We start from the raw sequence: 14,291 nt of genomic DNA, 5'->3' as shown, positions 1-14,291 counted from the left end.
AACAAAAACAAAGTTACCATCTATAAGATGCACTGTTACATCTTGCGCTAAATAACACCTTTAACTTGGTAACATCTCCCAAGCTTCTTCACAGGACTACTATCAGATACAAACTGATTCTGAATCTCAAAGAGAAAGGCAGAGAGGTATAGGGAGGTAATTCAAGAGTTTAGGGCCTCGGTAAGTGAAGCCACTGCCACCAATAGTGGACTGATTAAAATCACAGACTCTCCAGAGGCCAGAATTGGAGGAGTACAGAGATCTTGGAGGGTTGTAGGGCTGGAGGAGGTTATTGAGAGAGAGCGGGAAGGGGCCAGTACATGGAGAGATTTGAAAACAAGGAACAGTATTTTATATTATCTTCTATCTCCTCATTCTCCTATTTCTGTAACTCTTCAACTCTCTGACATATCTGCATTCCTCCAATTCTGACTACATCTCAATCTCTGATTTTAATTGCCTCACTATTGCATCTGTCTTTGGAGCAGTGTCAATCTTTGGCTGACTGTCACTCCTGTGAAGCACCTTGGGACACTTTACAACATTAATTGTGCTATACAAATGCAAATTGTTCCAACGGGGACAAGGCTTAAGCTTCTGCTCAAGTCAGTGCCTGTATCACCTAACTGGTGAAATGGAACTCCCCAGCCAGTGATCCCTCCCCCCCTCCCCCCAAAGCCCCCACCACCCCCCAGGACTCTTGCCCATCTTGTTAACTGTCCAAAGTGTGAAAGGGGTAACCTTAATAGAATGACAGCATCTGTTGCAAGAGCTCGTGTCTGATGCCTCATTAGGTTCCCTCATCCTGAAGTCATCAGTTTGATGCATTTTGGGCCCCATTTAGTGAGGTCATTAAAATCGCAACAAAGAACTAATAGAGAACCACATTTGGGAAACCTCATCACATCATCATCGGAAAGCTCAATGTGGAAAAAAGAGAATGATCACAAATCATATGAATAAACATTCCTGTCACTTTGATTACAGTCTGGCAGCAAATGGAGAAATACAAACTTTCTCCAACTACCAGAGGGGATGAGGGAAATCATTTTATTTCCCAAAAAACTTGCTGATTTTTCAGAACGCTCAGCAGCTGCCAGCCTCTCAACTCTCCATAAACAAAGGGCTTGTGAATGTCTAGGCTTCATGGCCCTGAGACTCAGCAATGAAATTCAACTGTACAATCTCTCTTCTCTGGCATTACTCAACAGTCCCAGAGACCATCTCCCCCACACTGCCCTTCCCATTCCCCCCAAGCTCCCCTCCCTCTCTCAAATGATCCTGCTGGGAACTCAGCTGCAGTGGATGTGAGTACTAGGAAATGTCTACATACAACAGAAGGGAGGCACTTCTGCTACCATACACCCATCACATTACTGCATGGAGCAGGAGAGAGGGGAGAGGGGTGTGTGGAGGGGAGAAAGGGGAGCAGGAGTGAGGGGAACAGGAGTGAGAGTGAGGGGAGAGGGTCAGAGGGAGAAGATGGGAACAGGAGTGAGGGGGGGAATGGGGCAGGAGTGAGGGGAACAGAAGTGAGGGGGAGAAAGGAGGGCAGAAGTGAGGGGAGTGGGTCAGAGGGAGGAGAGGGGAATAGGAGTGATGGTAAATGGGGCAGGAGTGAGGGGGGAGGGGGGACGTGTAGGTGCAGGAGTGGGGTTTGAACACATTTTTACTTGAAGGTGAGAGTGCTACTGACTGAGCCAGCGTCTAACCAATGGGCTGAAATCAGCCTTTAACCTAAGTTTCCAGAACTATGTCCTGTGTTGGGTTTTAGCTGTTGCTTTTCTGCAGTTCCTATTGTGGCAGCAAAGCAGACAGTGAGCTTGGCTGTGTAACAGCTCAAGCACAACTCCAGCAACATCCCATCATAGCTGAGTTACAGAAAGCCTGTCCCACCCCCTACATATAATAAGAGCCCCTGTTTACTCGCTCCCAGGGGCTAGGGTCAAGAGTTGAAACCTCTCGAGTTCAGCATGCTGGGGGCTCCAGATTCCCAAGTCCCACAGCCCCTCACATGATAAAGCAGCCACTGTTCCTCTTGGCCAACTGCAGTCAAAAAAGACTCTCATTTCTATTGCACCTTTCACTACCACACCATGTCTCAAAGCACTTTAAAAAAGACACTTGATTGGCTGTAAAACGTAGGCACTTTTGCAATACAGGGTGCATGAGAGCTAATTTGTGCACAGCAAGATCTCAACACAGCGATGAGATAAATGACCAGGTCATTTATTTTTGGTGCTTTATTTTAAGTTCACTGGGGAGAAATTCCTGGTCTTCAAAACAGTGCCGTGGAACCTTTCACATTTGCAACAGGGGAAAGATTGCCATGGTTTAACACTGCACCTTCTAAACTGCAGCGCACCCTCACTGCTGCCCCTCCAACAGTGCACCACTCCCTCACTGCTGCCCCTCCAACAGTGCACCAATCCCTCACTGCTGCCCCTCCAACAGTGCATCACTCCCTCACTGCTGCTCCTCCAACAGTGCAGCACTCCCTCGATACTGCCACTCCGATAGTGCAGTGCTCTCTCTGTATTGAGCTTCTGACAGTGCAGCACTCCCTCAGTACTGCCCCTCCAACAGGGCAGCACTCGCTCACTGCTGCCCCTCCAACAGTGTAGCACTTTCTCAATACTGACCCTGTGACAATGCAGCGCACATTCACTGCTGCCCCTCCGACAGTGCAGCGCTCCCTCAATACTGACCCTATGATAGGGCAGCACTTCCTCAATAATAACCCTTCTACAGTGCAGCATTTCCTCAGTGCTGACTCTCCAACAGTGCAGCATTCCCTCAGTACTGTCCCTTTGACAGTGCAGCACTTCCTCAGTGCTGACCCTCTGACAGTGCAGCACTCCCTCAGTCCTGATCCTCCAATAGTGCGGCACTCCCTCAGTACTGACCCTCTGACAGTGCAGTACTCCCTCAGTACTGATCCTCCGGCAGTGCGGCACTCCCTCAGTACTGCATTCCTAGTGCCGACCTGGATCATGCTTTCAAGTCTCTAGCTTGGAGTTTGGCACCATGACCTTCTGACTCAGAGATGAGCTTGAAGATTTAACTAAGCCACGACTAACATCGACCTGATACTGTCTCTGTGTCATAGGCTGGCTAACACGTCATAATGCAAATACTCCTTCCCAATCTTCACATGGGTTCCATGAAGTCTCTTGGCATCAGGTAAAACATAGATAAGGAAACCTCCTGCTGATTACCAAGTACTGCCCTCCCTCAGCTGATAAGTCAGTGCTCCACGATGTTGAACACCACTTGGAGGAAGCACTGAGGGTGGCAAGGGCACAGAATGTACTCTGGATGGGGGACTTCAATGTCCATCATCTAGAGTGGCTCAGTAGCACCATTACCGACTGGCTAAGACCAAAAGGACACAGCTGGTAGACTGGGTCTGTGGCAGGTGGTGGGGAAACCAACAAGAGGGAAAAACATACTTGACCTATCCTCACCAACCTGACTGTTGGAGATGCATCTGTTCATGACAGTATCGGTGGGAGTTACCACCACACAGTCCTTGTGGAGACGAAGTCCCAACTTCACATTGAGGATACCCTCCATCGTGTTGTGGGGCACGTCCACAGCACCTCATGGATGCTGAGTCTTCAGTTGCCAGATCTATTCAAAATCTATCCAATTTAGCACAGTGGTAGTTTTTTTTTTAATTTGTTCATGGGATGTGGGCATCACTGGCTAAGCCAGCATTTATTGCCCATCCCTAATTTCCCTTGAGAATATGGTGGTAGGCCGCTTTTCTGAGCCGCTGCAGTCCATATGGCGTAGGTGCACCAACAACACAGTCAAGCGACACTTGCTTAGCCATAACCTGCTCACTAATGCTCAGTATAGGTTCTGCCAGGATCACTCAGCTCCTGATCTCATTACAGCCTTGGTTCAAACATGGACAAATGAGCTGAATTCCAGGGGTGAGTTGAGAGTGACTGCCCTTGACATCAAAGCAGCATTTAACCGAGCGTGGCATCAAGGAGCCCTAGCAAAACTGGAGTCAATGGGAATCGGGGGAAAACTCTCCAGCGGTTAGAGTCATACCTAGCACAAGATGGTTGTAGTTTTTGGAGGTCAATCATCTCAGTTCCAGGACATCACTGCAGAAGTTCCTCAGGGTAGTGTCCTCGGCCCAACCATCTTCAGCTGCTCCATCAATTACCTTCCTTCCATCATAAGGTCAGAAGTGGGGATGTTCGCTGATGATTGCACAATGTTCAGCACCATTCGTGATTCCTCAGATACTGAAGCAGTCTATGTCCAAATGCAGCAAGACCTGGACAGTATCCAGGCTTGGGCTGACAAATGGCAAGTAAAGTTCATGCCACTTAAGTGCCAGGCAATGACCATCTCCAACAAGAGAGAATCTAACCATCGACCATTGATATTCAATAGCATTACCATCACTGAATCCCCCATGAACAACATCCTGGGGGTTACCATTGGTTAGAAACTGAACTAGACTAGCCATATAAATACTGTGGCTACAAGAGCAGGTCAGAAGCTAGGAATCCTGCAGCAAGTAACTCACTTCCTGATTCCCCAAAGCCTGTCCAAGGCACAAGGCAGGAGTGTGATGGAAAACTTCCCACTTGCCTGGATGAGTGCAGCTCCTACAACACTCAAGAAGCTTGACACCATCCAGGACAAAGCAACCCGCTTGATTGGCACCACACCCACAAACATTCACTCCCTCCACCACCGACGCACAGTAGCAGCAGTGTGTACCATCTACAAGATGTACTGTAGGAATTCGCCAAGGATCCTTCAACAGCACCTTCCAAACCCATGACCACTACCATCTAGAAGAACAAGGACAGCAGATAGTTGGGAACACCACCACCTGGAAGTTCCCCTCCAAGTCACTCAGCATCCTGACTTGGAAATATATCGCCATTCCTTCACTGTCACTGGGTCAAAATCCTGGAACTCCCTCCCTAACAGCACTGTGGGTGTACCTCCACCACATGGACTGCAATGGTTCAAGGAGGCAGCTCACCAAGGGCAATTAGAGATGAACAATAAATGCTGGCCCAGCCAGCGAAGCCCACATCCTGGGAATTAATAAAAAGAATGACCCTCATTCAGACAGCAAGTAACAAAATGCCGTCAAACAGAGGTGGTCAATGTTCTACACAAACTAATCTGCAATTTCAGAAATTATAGTACACTGAAGCAGAACGGATAATGCAGAAGAGTATTGCTTCTCTCATGCATTACATAGAATGGAATTGGCCCCACGATTGTCTGGAGGTGATTCAACCGCAGACATCACCACTGCCTCCAATGCTGCCTTCACCTAATCTCCATACATGCACCTTCCAACTGCAGGCATGGGGTTGAGATCAGGAGCAAAACCTCAGCCTATTACCCCATCTTGATCAGAGGGGAGGCTGCTGTCAACTCCTGCTGTCCAGACTTGATATTGGCTATCTCACCTTGCCTCTCCCTGGCTCAGGCCCAGCCACACCTGCTTGAGGAAGCAGCCTCAGCTCAGTGCTTCATTAAGCCATTAGGGGGAGAATTACCGTTTGTGAGGCTGAATCTTACGGATGTTTGTTAAATTCATTTGCAGGATGTCTGAAGTGCTGATAAGACCAGTGTTTTTTGCCCATCCCTAGTTGGCCTCAGCTGAGAGTCTTGCTGGGCCTTTTCAGAGGGAAGTTCCAAGTCAATCGCCTTGGTGTGGGCCTGGAGTGGACAGCAGATTTCCTTCCCTAAAGGTCATTAATTAATCAGTTGTGCTTTTATGAAAATCATCCACCTTTGACCCTATTTCTCCTGCTGCCCTTTGACAGTGTTAGTTTTCACATACACACTAATGACACCCAGCTCTACCTCACCACCAACTCTCACACTCCTCCACTGTTGCTAAATTCTCAGCCGGCTTATACAACAAATACTACTGAACCAGCAGAAATTTCCTCCAGTGAAATATTGGGAAGACTGAAGCCATTGTTTTCAGTTCCCATGACAATCTCTGTTCCCTAGCTATGGACTCCATCCCTTTCCCTGGCAACTGCCCGAGACTAGTCCAGACAGATCACAATCTTGACATCATAGCTGACCTCAGGGTTAGCTTCTGACCAAATAGCCACACCTTAAACAAGATGCTTCATTTCCGCCCGCATAATACTGCCAGACTCTGCCCCCGTCTCAGCTCTTCTGCTGCTGAAACCATCGTCTATGCCTTTGCTAGCTCCAAACTAAACTATTCCAATACACTCCTGGTCAGCCTCCCACATTCTACCCTCCATAAACTCTGCTGTCTGTGTCCTAACACCACCGAATCTTGTTCACCATCACCCCTGCGCTCGCAGCCCTACATTAGCCTCAGGTTAAGCGATGTCTCAATTTTAAAATTCTCATCCTTATTTGAAAATCCCCCCCATGAGCTTGCCCCTCCCTATCTCTGTAATCTCCTCCAGTCCCACAACCCTCCAAGATCTGTGCACCTCTCTAATTCTGGCCTCAAAACCATCCCTGATTTTAATCACTCCACCACTGGCAGTCGTACCTTCAGCAACCTGGGCCCTAAGCTCTGGAATTCCTTCCCTAAACCTCCTTGAAGAAGCTCCATTAAACTAACCACTTTGACCAAAAGCTTGGTTATCACTCCTAAAATCTCCATGTGACTCACTTTCAAATTTTATTTAAAAATGCTCCTGTGAAGTGCTGTGGAACGTTTTATTCTGTCATGATCTTAATGAATGGCAGAACAGGTTCGAGGGGCCGAATGGCCTACTTCTGCTCCCATTTCATATGTTCGTGTGTCAAAGGAGCTATATAAATACAAGTTGGTGGCGTTGCTTGTATTGTATGACACCTTATAACCCCATTTAAAATAAAATACAAATTTTCAAACTACCGAGGGTGGGATTTGAACTCATGTCCTCTGGAATATGAGTCCAGGTCTCCAGATCACTGGGGACATAAACATTGCACTACTTGCTGATACTGAGTGTAGCTTCAGGGACAGGGGTCTCAGAGTCCATTGGGTAACTAGCAAACTCATGCAGACAGTTAGGGAAGTGAAAACAAGCAGGACAGGTTATACCACATAAAACTGGCAACTTTCGCCAGGAGCCTTACCTGCCCCAGCCCCTCCCACTGATCAGCAGCAATCCCACACCCTCACAGTCTATCACGAAACACAGCAATCTCCTCCCAGCACAAAATTTAAAAACACCCCATTCTTGAACTTGGGGACACCCATTCCAACATTAGGACAAACAGCGAGTACAATTGCTATTGTCCCTTCATGCATTTTGATAAAAGGAGTTAATTTTTCTATGAGGGAGTCAGCAGCCCCTGGTCATGACTAAACCCCCAGATTCCAGCACCTGGAACCCACTGCAACCTTTAATTCAGCGCTGGGAGAGAGAAGAGTAACCCTTACGGCTAGAGTCCGTCTCCAGGATCAGACCTGAGAGCACAGGGAAGATGCTCCCTTTGGGCAGTACCTTTCTTTAAATGTTCTCATTAAATCAGCAATCCAGGCACAATGGAGCATGAAGTGAATAAACGCAGTTCACGTGGGTGTAAATGATTCAATTCTCCATCCAATTCGATGCAGTCAGTTAACAGGGAATCCACAGGAGGTCCAGGTCCCAGCCTCATAGTCTCGGTCACCCCAGATCAGACTATTGACACTGAATCCAAGGCTCCACTTCCCCAGCCCATCCTCCAGATGAACAGGGCACCAACACCACACAGCCAGTTCTCAGGTCCTGCCATTGCCAGCAAGTGTTTTAGTTTACAGCTGCCAGAAAACCACATCCCAATGGGCAGGCAACACACAAACAGCTGCTGGAAAAGTTCAGGACCATTCTGTTACAAAAGGCTATTTTGGCTTTTGGAAGCAAAACTGCTAGATGGAGTTAATATACAGATCCGCCATGATCAAACTAATCGGGGGAACAGCCTCGAGGGGTTGAATGGCCTCCTCCTCTTCCTGTGATGCTGCCCAACAGCAATGCATGCATCTCTCCTTGGTTCAACTGCAAAGCAGCAGGCCCCAGAGTTCCAGTCACATGCTTCCACTATCTTCCCCTGAGGTCTCAACAACTAGAATTGCCAAATTATCGACAATTTTATGCCTGAGAGCTGGAACTGTGCTTCTTACATTCACTGGGTCCACACACAATGAACAGCAGTTTGGTGGAGGGAAGTTACTGGCTGTCGAACCCGTACATACCCCAGTGAGAGTCAGTGCATGTGGGACGCATACCCGTGAGAGCCAGTGCGTGTGGGATGCGTACCCCAGTGAGAGTCAGTGCGTGTGGGACGCATACCCCAGTGAGAGTCAGTGCGTGTGGGACGCGTACCCCAATGAGAGTCAGTGCGTGTGGGACGCGTACCCCAATGAGAGTCAGTGCGTGTGGGACCCGTACCCCAGTGAGAGTCAGTGCGTGTGGGACACGTACCCCAGTGAGAGTCAGTGCGTGTGGGACCCGTACCCCAGTGAGAGTCAGTGCGTGTGGGACCCATACCCCAGTGAGAGTCAGTGCGTGTGGGACCCGTACCCCAGTGAGAGTCAGTGCGTGTGTGATCAGTACCCCAGTGAGAGTCAGTGCGTGTGGGACACGTACCCCAGTGAGAGTCAGTGCGTGTGAGACGCGTACTCCAGTGAGAGTCAGTGTGTGTGGGACCCGTACCCCAGTGAGAGTCAGTGCGTGTGGGACCCGTACCCCAGTGAGAGTCAGTGCGTGTGGGACCCGTACCCCAGTGAGAGTCAGTGCGTGTGGGACCCGTACCCCAGTGAGAGTCAGTGCGTGTGGGACCCGTACCCCAGTGAGAGTCAGTGCGTGTGGGACCCGTACCCCAGTGAGAGTCAGTGCGTGTGGGACCCGTACCCCAGTGAGAGTCAGTGCGTGTGGGACCCGTACCCCAGTGAGAGTCAGTGCGTGTGGGACCCGTACCCCAGTGAGAGTCAGTGCGTGTGTGATCAGTACCCCAGTGAGAGTCAGTGCGTGTGGGACACGTACCCCAGTGAGAGCCAGTGCGTGTGAGACGCGTACTCCAGTGAGAGTCAGTGTGTGTGGGACCCGTACCCCAGTGAGAGTCAGTGTGTGTGGGACCCGTACCCCAGTGAGAGTCAGTGCGTGTGGGACCCATACCCCAGTGAGAGTCAGTGCGTGTGGGACCCGTACCCCAGTGAGAGTCAGTGCGTGTGGGACCCGTACCCCAGTGAGAGTCAGTGCGTGTGGGACCCGTACCCCAGTGAGAGTCAGTGCGTGTGGGACCCGTACCCCAGTGAGAGTCAGTGCGTGTGTGATCAGTACCCCAGTGAGAGTCAGTGCGTGTGGGACCAGTACCCCAGTGAGAGTCAGTGCATGTGTGACCAGTACCCCAGTGGGAGTCAGTGCGTGTGGGACCCGTACCCCAGTGAGAGTCAGTGCTTGTGGGACCCATATCCCAGTGAGAATCAGTGTGTGTGGAAATCACATGCTTTATGCCACACTACGAGGGCCACAAAAGCATTTTATCAACAAAATAACAATCTTACGTTAAGGTGCAAGTTCATGGGTGCTCTCTGATGGCAAGCCTGGGTTCATCTGGATCTCAAGTTGGCTAAATTCTCAACTCAATGTCTCAAGCAGTGATCTCCTACCACAGACATATTCTGGTATAACAAGACCAAATTAATGGTCCCCTTAAGGTCCTAAGAGTTACGAGCAGGAGTAGGCTCTTTAGCACCTTGAGCCTGCTCCACCATCCAGAAAGTTCATTGTTAATTTGATTGTGGCCTTAACTCCGCTTTCCTGCCTATCCCCCATAACCCTTGGTTCCCTTGTTGATCCAAAATCTGTCTAACTCAGCCTTGAATATCTCCAGCAACACAGCCTCCACTGCTCAGTGGAGAAGAGAATTCCAAAGAGTACTGACCCTCAGAAATAAAATTCCTCATCGCCATCTTACATGGGAGACCCTTATTTTTAAACTAGGCCTCATAGTTCTAAATTGCTCCCATGAGATGAAACATTCTATCAGCACCCACGCTGACAAACCATCTCAGTATCTTATACCATATATTTCAATAAAATCACCTCTCATTATCCTAAACCCCAGTGAGTATAGGCCCAACCTACTCAACCTTTCCCCATAAGACAAACCCCTTCATCTCAGGAATTAGTCTGTTGAATCTCCACTGAACTGGCTCCAATGCAAGTATATCCTTCCTCAAATAAGTAGACCAAAACTGTACGCAGTACTATAAACAGTTGTAATAAGATTTCCCTACTTTTATACTCCATCCGACTTGCAACAAAGGCATCAAATGATGGAACCCCATTTCTCAGCGCAGGCAGCCTTGGACAAAGAATTGCCATAGCCTGTGCGGGCTGATGTCAACAAGCAATTCACTGAAGCAGCTTCAATCAGCAGCAGGCATCAAACATCTTAAATCACAAATTAAACATGTTGTTCATGTATTCAGAACTCATAGACCAGCGGTTCCCAAATGGAGGGATGTGACGCCAATTGGGGTTGCAGAATCAGTGAATGGGGTTGCAAACTCCCTCTCCACCAAGACTGCGTCTCACGCTGACACCGGAGCCCAGGTGGCACAAGGCTCTGCCTCGTCTTCTTGCAGTCTGTCTCTCTGGGCCATTGGCTCCTGCCTGCGAACACTTCACAAAGTCTCGAAGCCCAGTCTCAATCATGAAGCTGGGGGTGATGCCTCTGCTGCTGAGCTGCGGCCTATCAGAGCCCAACACTATCACCCAGTGCTGAAGAATGACCTGAGCCACCTCAAAATCCTCAACCTACACTTCTGCTGCCTCCTGGCCAAGCTTCACAAGCTGGAGTGACTCAGATGAAGTAATGGACCTTTGAGTACATAAAATAACATTTTTGCAAAGTACTTTAAAAACACAGATTTTCATATTTATACACTATATAATATGTTGATCTATAATATGCAAACTTTAATAATTATATACTGATTGTTACTTTGCTGCTTTACTGCTGTTTTGTTTTTGTTGGGATTTATCTGAAAAGGAAGAATACACAGAGAAGGCCAGGGAGTAGCACTCTCCTCCAGAGAGGCAGCACATTCATGATTGGCCAAATAGCCTTCTCTGTGCTGTAAACATTATATGATTCTGTGAAATGCTAAAGTGGGGAAATATTTTAGGAAGCAATGTCACAGACTGAACATATCAAATGTATGCACCAGCATCAGAACCACAAATACAGCAACAACTTGAATTTGTGTAGCACCTTGAACATTATAAGTTAGTCCTGGGAAATATATATAATCTCAGACAATCGGCCATTTTTAAAGAGGGCAAGTTATACCATGACATGTGAATGTTATCAGAGGACTTCCTGGGAATGGAAAATGAGTTTCCAACATGAAGCTTGATGCCAGAACACCGAACTCGCCAAGCCCCACACGCGCCGGACACTCATCCGGGCTGGATACACAGTTCTTCATGTGTACAACAGGAAACTGATTCTGTTGCAAGAGTATCAGAGGTCGACTAAAAAGCACAGGATTTGAAACAATAATTTTAAACAGACTAGAAATTCTCCATACACTGCTTGCCTAACTCTTCTTGAAATGCCGGTACTGCAGATCCCCGAGAGCACTTTCATTCCCATCTGTGAATGACATAGCCTCTAATCTCAGGGACTCCAGATGCCCTGATTAATGAGATGGGCTGCTCACCTGCCTGGCACAGAGCAGCCCTGTTAGTGAACGATCCCAACATCAAATGATAGAATATTACAGCGTAGAAGCAGGCCGTCTGGCCTATCAAGCTTGTGCTGCTCTGTGACAGAGCTGTTAAATTTAGTCCCATACCCTAGGTTTTGCCCACAGCCTTGTAAATTAGGCCTCTTCAAATACATGACTAATTGTCTTTCCAAAGTTCCTCTAGGTTCTGATTCCACCACCACCCTGTCACCACCAATCCAGATCTTAACAATCTTCGGAGTAAAAATAATTTTCCTCATTTCTCTCTGGCTCTTTTGCCAATTATTTGGCATCTCAGGTTCCAACCCTCTTGCCAGATGCAACAGTTCCTCCAGATTTGTTCTATCAAATCCCTTCATAATTTTGATTAACTATTAGGTCTCCTTAATCTTCTGTCAATGGGCTGCCACAGAACGCACAGTACCACAACCAGCAGCAGCGTGGCACAGTGATGGGGAGATGGCCACAACACCCCATCCACCAAAAGAGACTGAAAGTGAGGGAAGTGAGCACGCGGAGCAGATTACCTCAAGTGCATATGAAGGCAGGAGCAGAGACTTACACTGTGGTCACTGTGAAAGCAGTTGCTTTAGAAAGGAAACCAAAAAATCTTGATGCTACACTGACAAAAATCTCTTCCTGCTGTTCCTGGGTTCAGAACCAAAAACCCTGAAGTGATCGCTCACACACCACTATTAATTGTGAGGTAATTTAAGAATGAGACACACAACGCAACAGGCAGAGTGAGACATACTGAAAGATAGAGAGCAGGAAAGAGCAAAAGAGAGAGTAAGGCACACACACAGACAGAAAGCATAAGAGACAGAGCAGGAGGCAGTGAGAGACAGCAAGCAAGCTTTAGCACCTATACAAGAAGCCACCAGCTCAGAGCGAGAGTGAGGACAGACACTGCCACCTGGAGAAAGAAAGAGCAGGACAAATAGGAGAGAGAGCAGGAAGAGAGGAGAGAGAGACTGGGAACCACGGGGGGGTGCACGCGTGCCAAGGGAGCCATGTGGGCTGCGGAACGCCGGGAGAGCCAAGTGGGCAGCGCACACCAGGTTCGGAAGTGTGCACCAAGGGGAGGTAGCATGTGACAGGGCAATGGAAGGGAGAGAGAGAGAGAGAGAGAGAGAGAGGGCAGGGGGGAGGAGGTGCAAGATAGTCAGAGAGAGAGAGAGAAAGAGAGAGATACTGAGAGGGAAAGGAGAGGAGAAAAGGGAGCAGGACAGGGGGGTGGGGGGAAGAGCAAGCGAGTGTAGGGGCTGGTGTGTGCAAAGGAAGCCAGAGGGGTGCAAAAAGGGGGAGGTGGAAATGGAGCTCAGAAGTTGAAGGATGGAGAGTCATGGGGTGGATGCAGGAGAGATTAGGGCCCAGGCAGCTGAAGACACAGCCACCAATGGTGGCACAATTAAAATTGGGAATGCTCAAGCGACCAGAATTGAAGGAGCGGAGGTATTTTGGCAGGATGTGGGGTTGGAGGGAGGGGCAAGGCCATAGAAGGATCTGAAAATAAGGATGGGAATATTCAAATTCAGTGTTGCTGGACTGGAAGCCACTTCAGGTCAGCAAACGCAGGAGTAGCAAATGAATGAAATTTGGTGAAGCAGATATTTGGATGAGTTGAAGTTTACGTCAGGTGGAAGCAAAATGGCTGGTCGGGAGAGGGTTCAGATCATCAAATCTGAAGGCCCCAAAAGAACAAACCCAGAATATGGAGAAGTGCAACTTAACACAGGTAGACATACTGCCCTTTCAACCAGTTTAAATGCCAGTGTTGGGACGTGTGGAGTTGGAAGCTGTTCACTAAGGCACATAGTCCTGAAGAATTTACAAAGAGACAGACAGGCAGAGCGACAGACAGAGACAGGCAGAGCGACAGACAGAGACAGGCAGAGCGACAGACAGAGACAGGCAGAGCGACAGACAGAGACAGGCAGAGCGACAGACAGAGACAGGCAGAGCGACAGACAGAGACAGGCAGAGCGACAGACAGAGACAGGCAGAGCGACAGACAAAGACAGGCAGAGCGACAGGCAGAGCGACAGGCAGAGCGACAGGCAGAGCGACAGGCAGAGCGACAGGCAGAGCGACAGGCAGAGCGACAGGCAGAGCGACAGGCAGAGCGACAGGCAGAGCGACAGGCAGAGACAGGCAGACACAGAAAGAGAGAGACAGAGAGAGACAGAGAGACAGACAGTGACAGACAGTGACAGACAGACAGAGAGAGAGAGAGACAGACAGACAGACAGACAGATGTGAACAGACCTCTGGTGTAAAGCACAAATTCACACTCAGCCGGTCACTGGAGAGCCCTTGGCCTCCAAATGGCAGTAAAATAATGATACTCACCTCAGTTTAAATGCTGGACTGAATGATTCCAGCGGCTGTGAGGAGCCTGGACTAATCTGTGCCTAAAAGACTGGATAAAAATAGCACAATCACTTGTGTGGTGCAGCTCAGGTTGTCAGAGGACATTTCCTGTCTGTGGGACAGTGTAGCACTCCCACAGGATGTACATTCTCTATAAACCCAATCTCAACAGTACAGACTTTCACACAACCCAGTG

General features: G+C 48.7%; 1 protein-coding gene across 5 annotated transcripts in view; it reads right to left on the bottom strand.

Moving 5' to 3' along the window:
• Window positions 1–14,291, bottom strand: part of LOC121280908 (retinoic acid receptor RXR-alpha-A) — a 109,847-nt gene that overhangs the window by 67,532 nt on the left and 28,024 nt on the right. The window contains exon 2 of one of the 5 annotated variants that reach the window (XM_041193302.1): window positions 14,075–14,144. The exons of the other annotated variants lie outside the window; for them this stretch is intronic. The gene's annotated coding sequence lies outside the window, so the exon portion shown is untranslated. The remainder of the gene's footprint in view (window positions 1–14,074; window positions 14,145–14,291) is intronic. 5 annotated transcript variants of the gene reach the window in all.

The sequence above is a fragment of the Carcharodon carcharias genome, chromosome 8, assembly GCF_017639515.1.
Source record: "Carcharodon carcharias isolate sCarCar2 chromosome 8, sCarCar2.pri, whole genome shotgun sequence".
NCBI classification, from domain to species: domain Eukaryota; kingdom Metazoa; phylum Chordata; class Chondrichthyes; order Lamniformes; family Lamnidae; genus Carcharodon; species Carcharodon carcharias.
The sequence above is the reverse complement of the archived record's forward strand: the minus strand, read 5'-3'. Positions and strand labels throughout refer to the sequence as shown.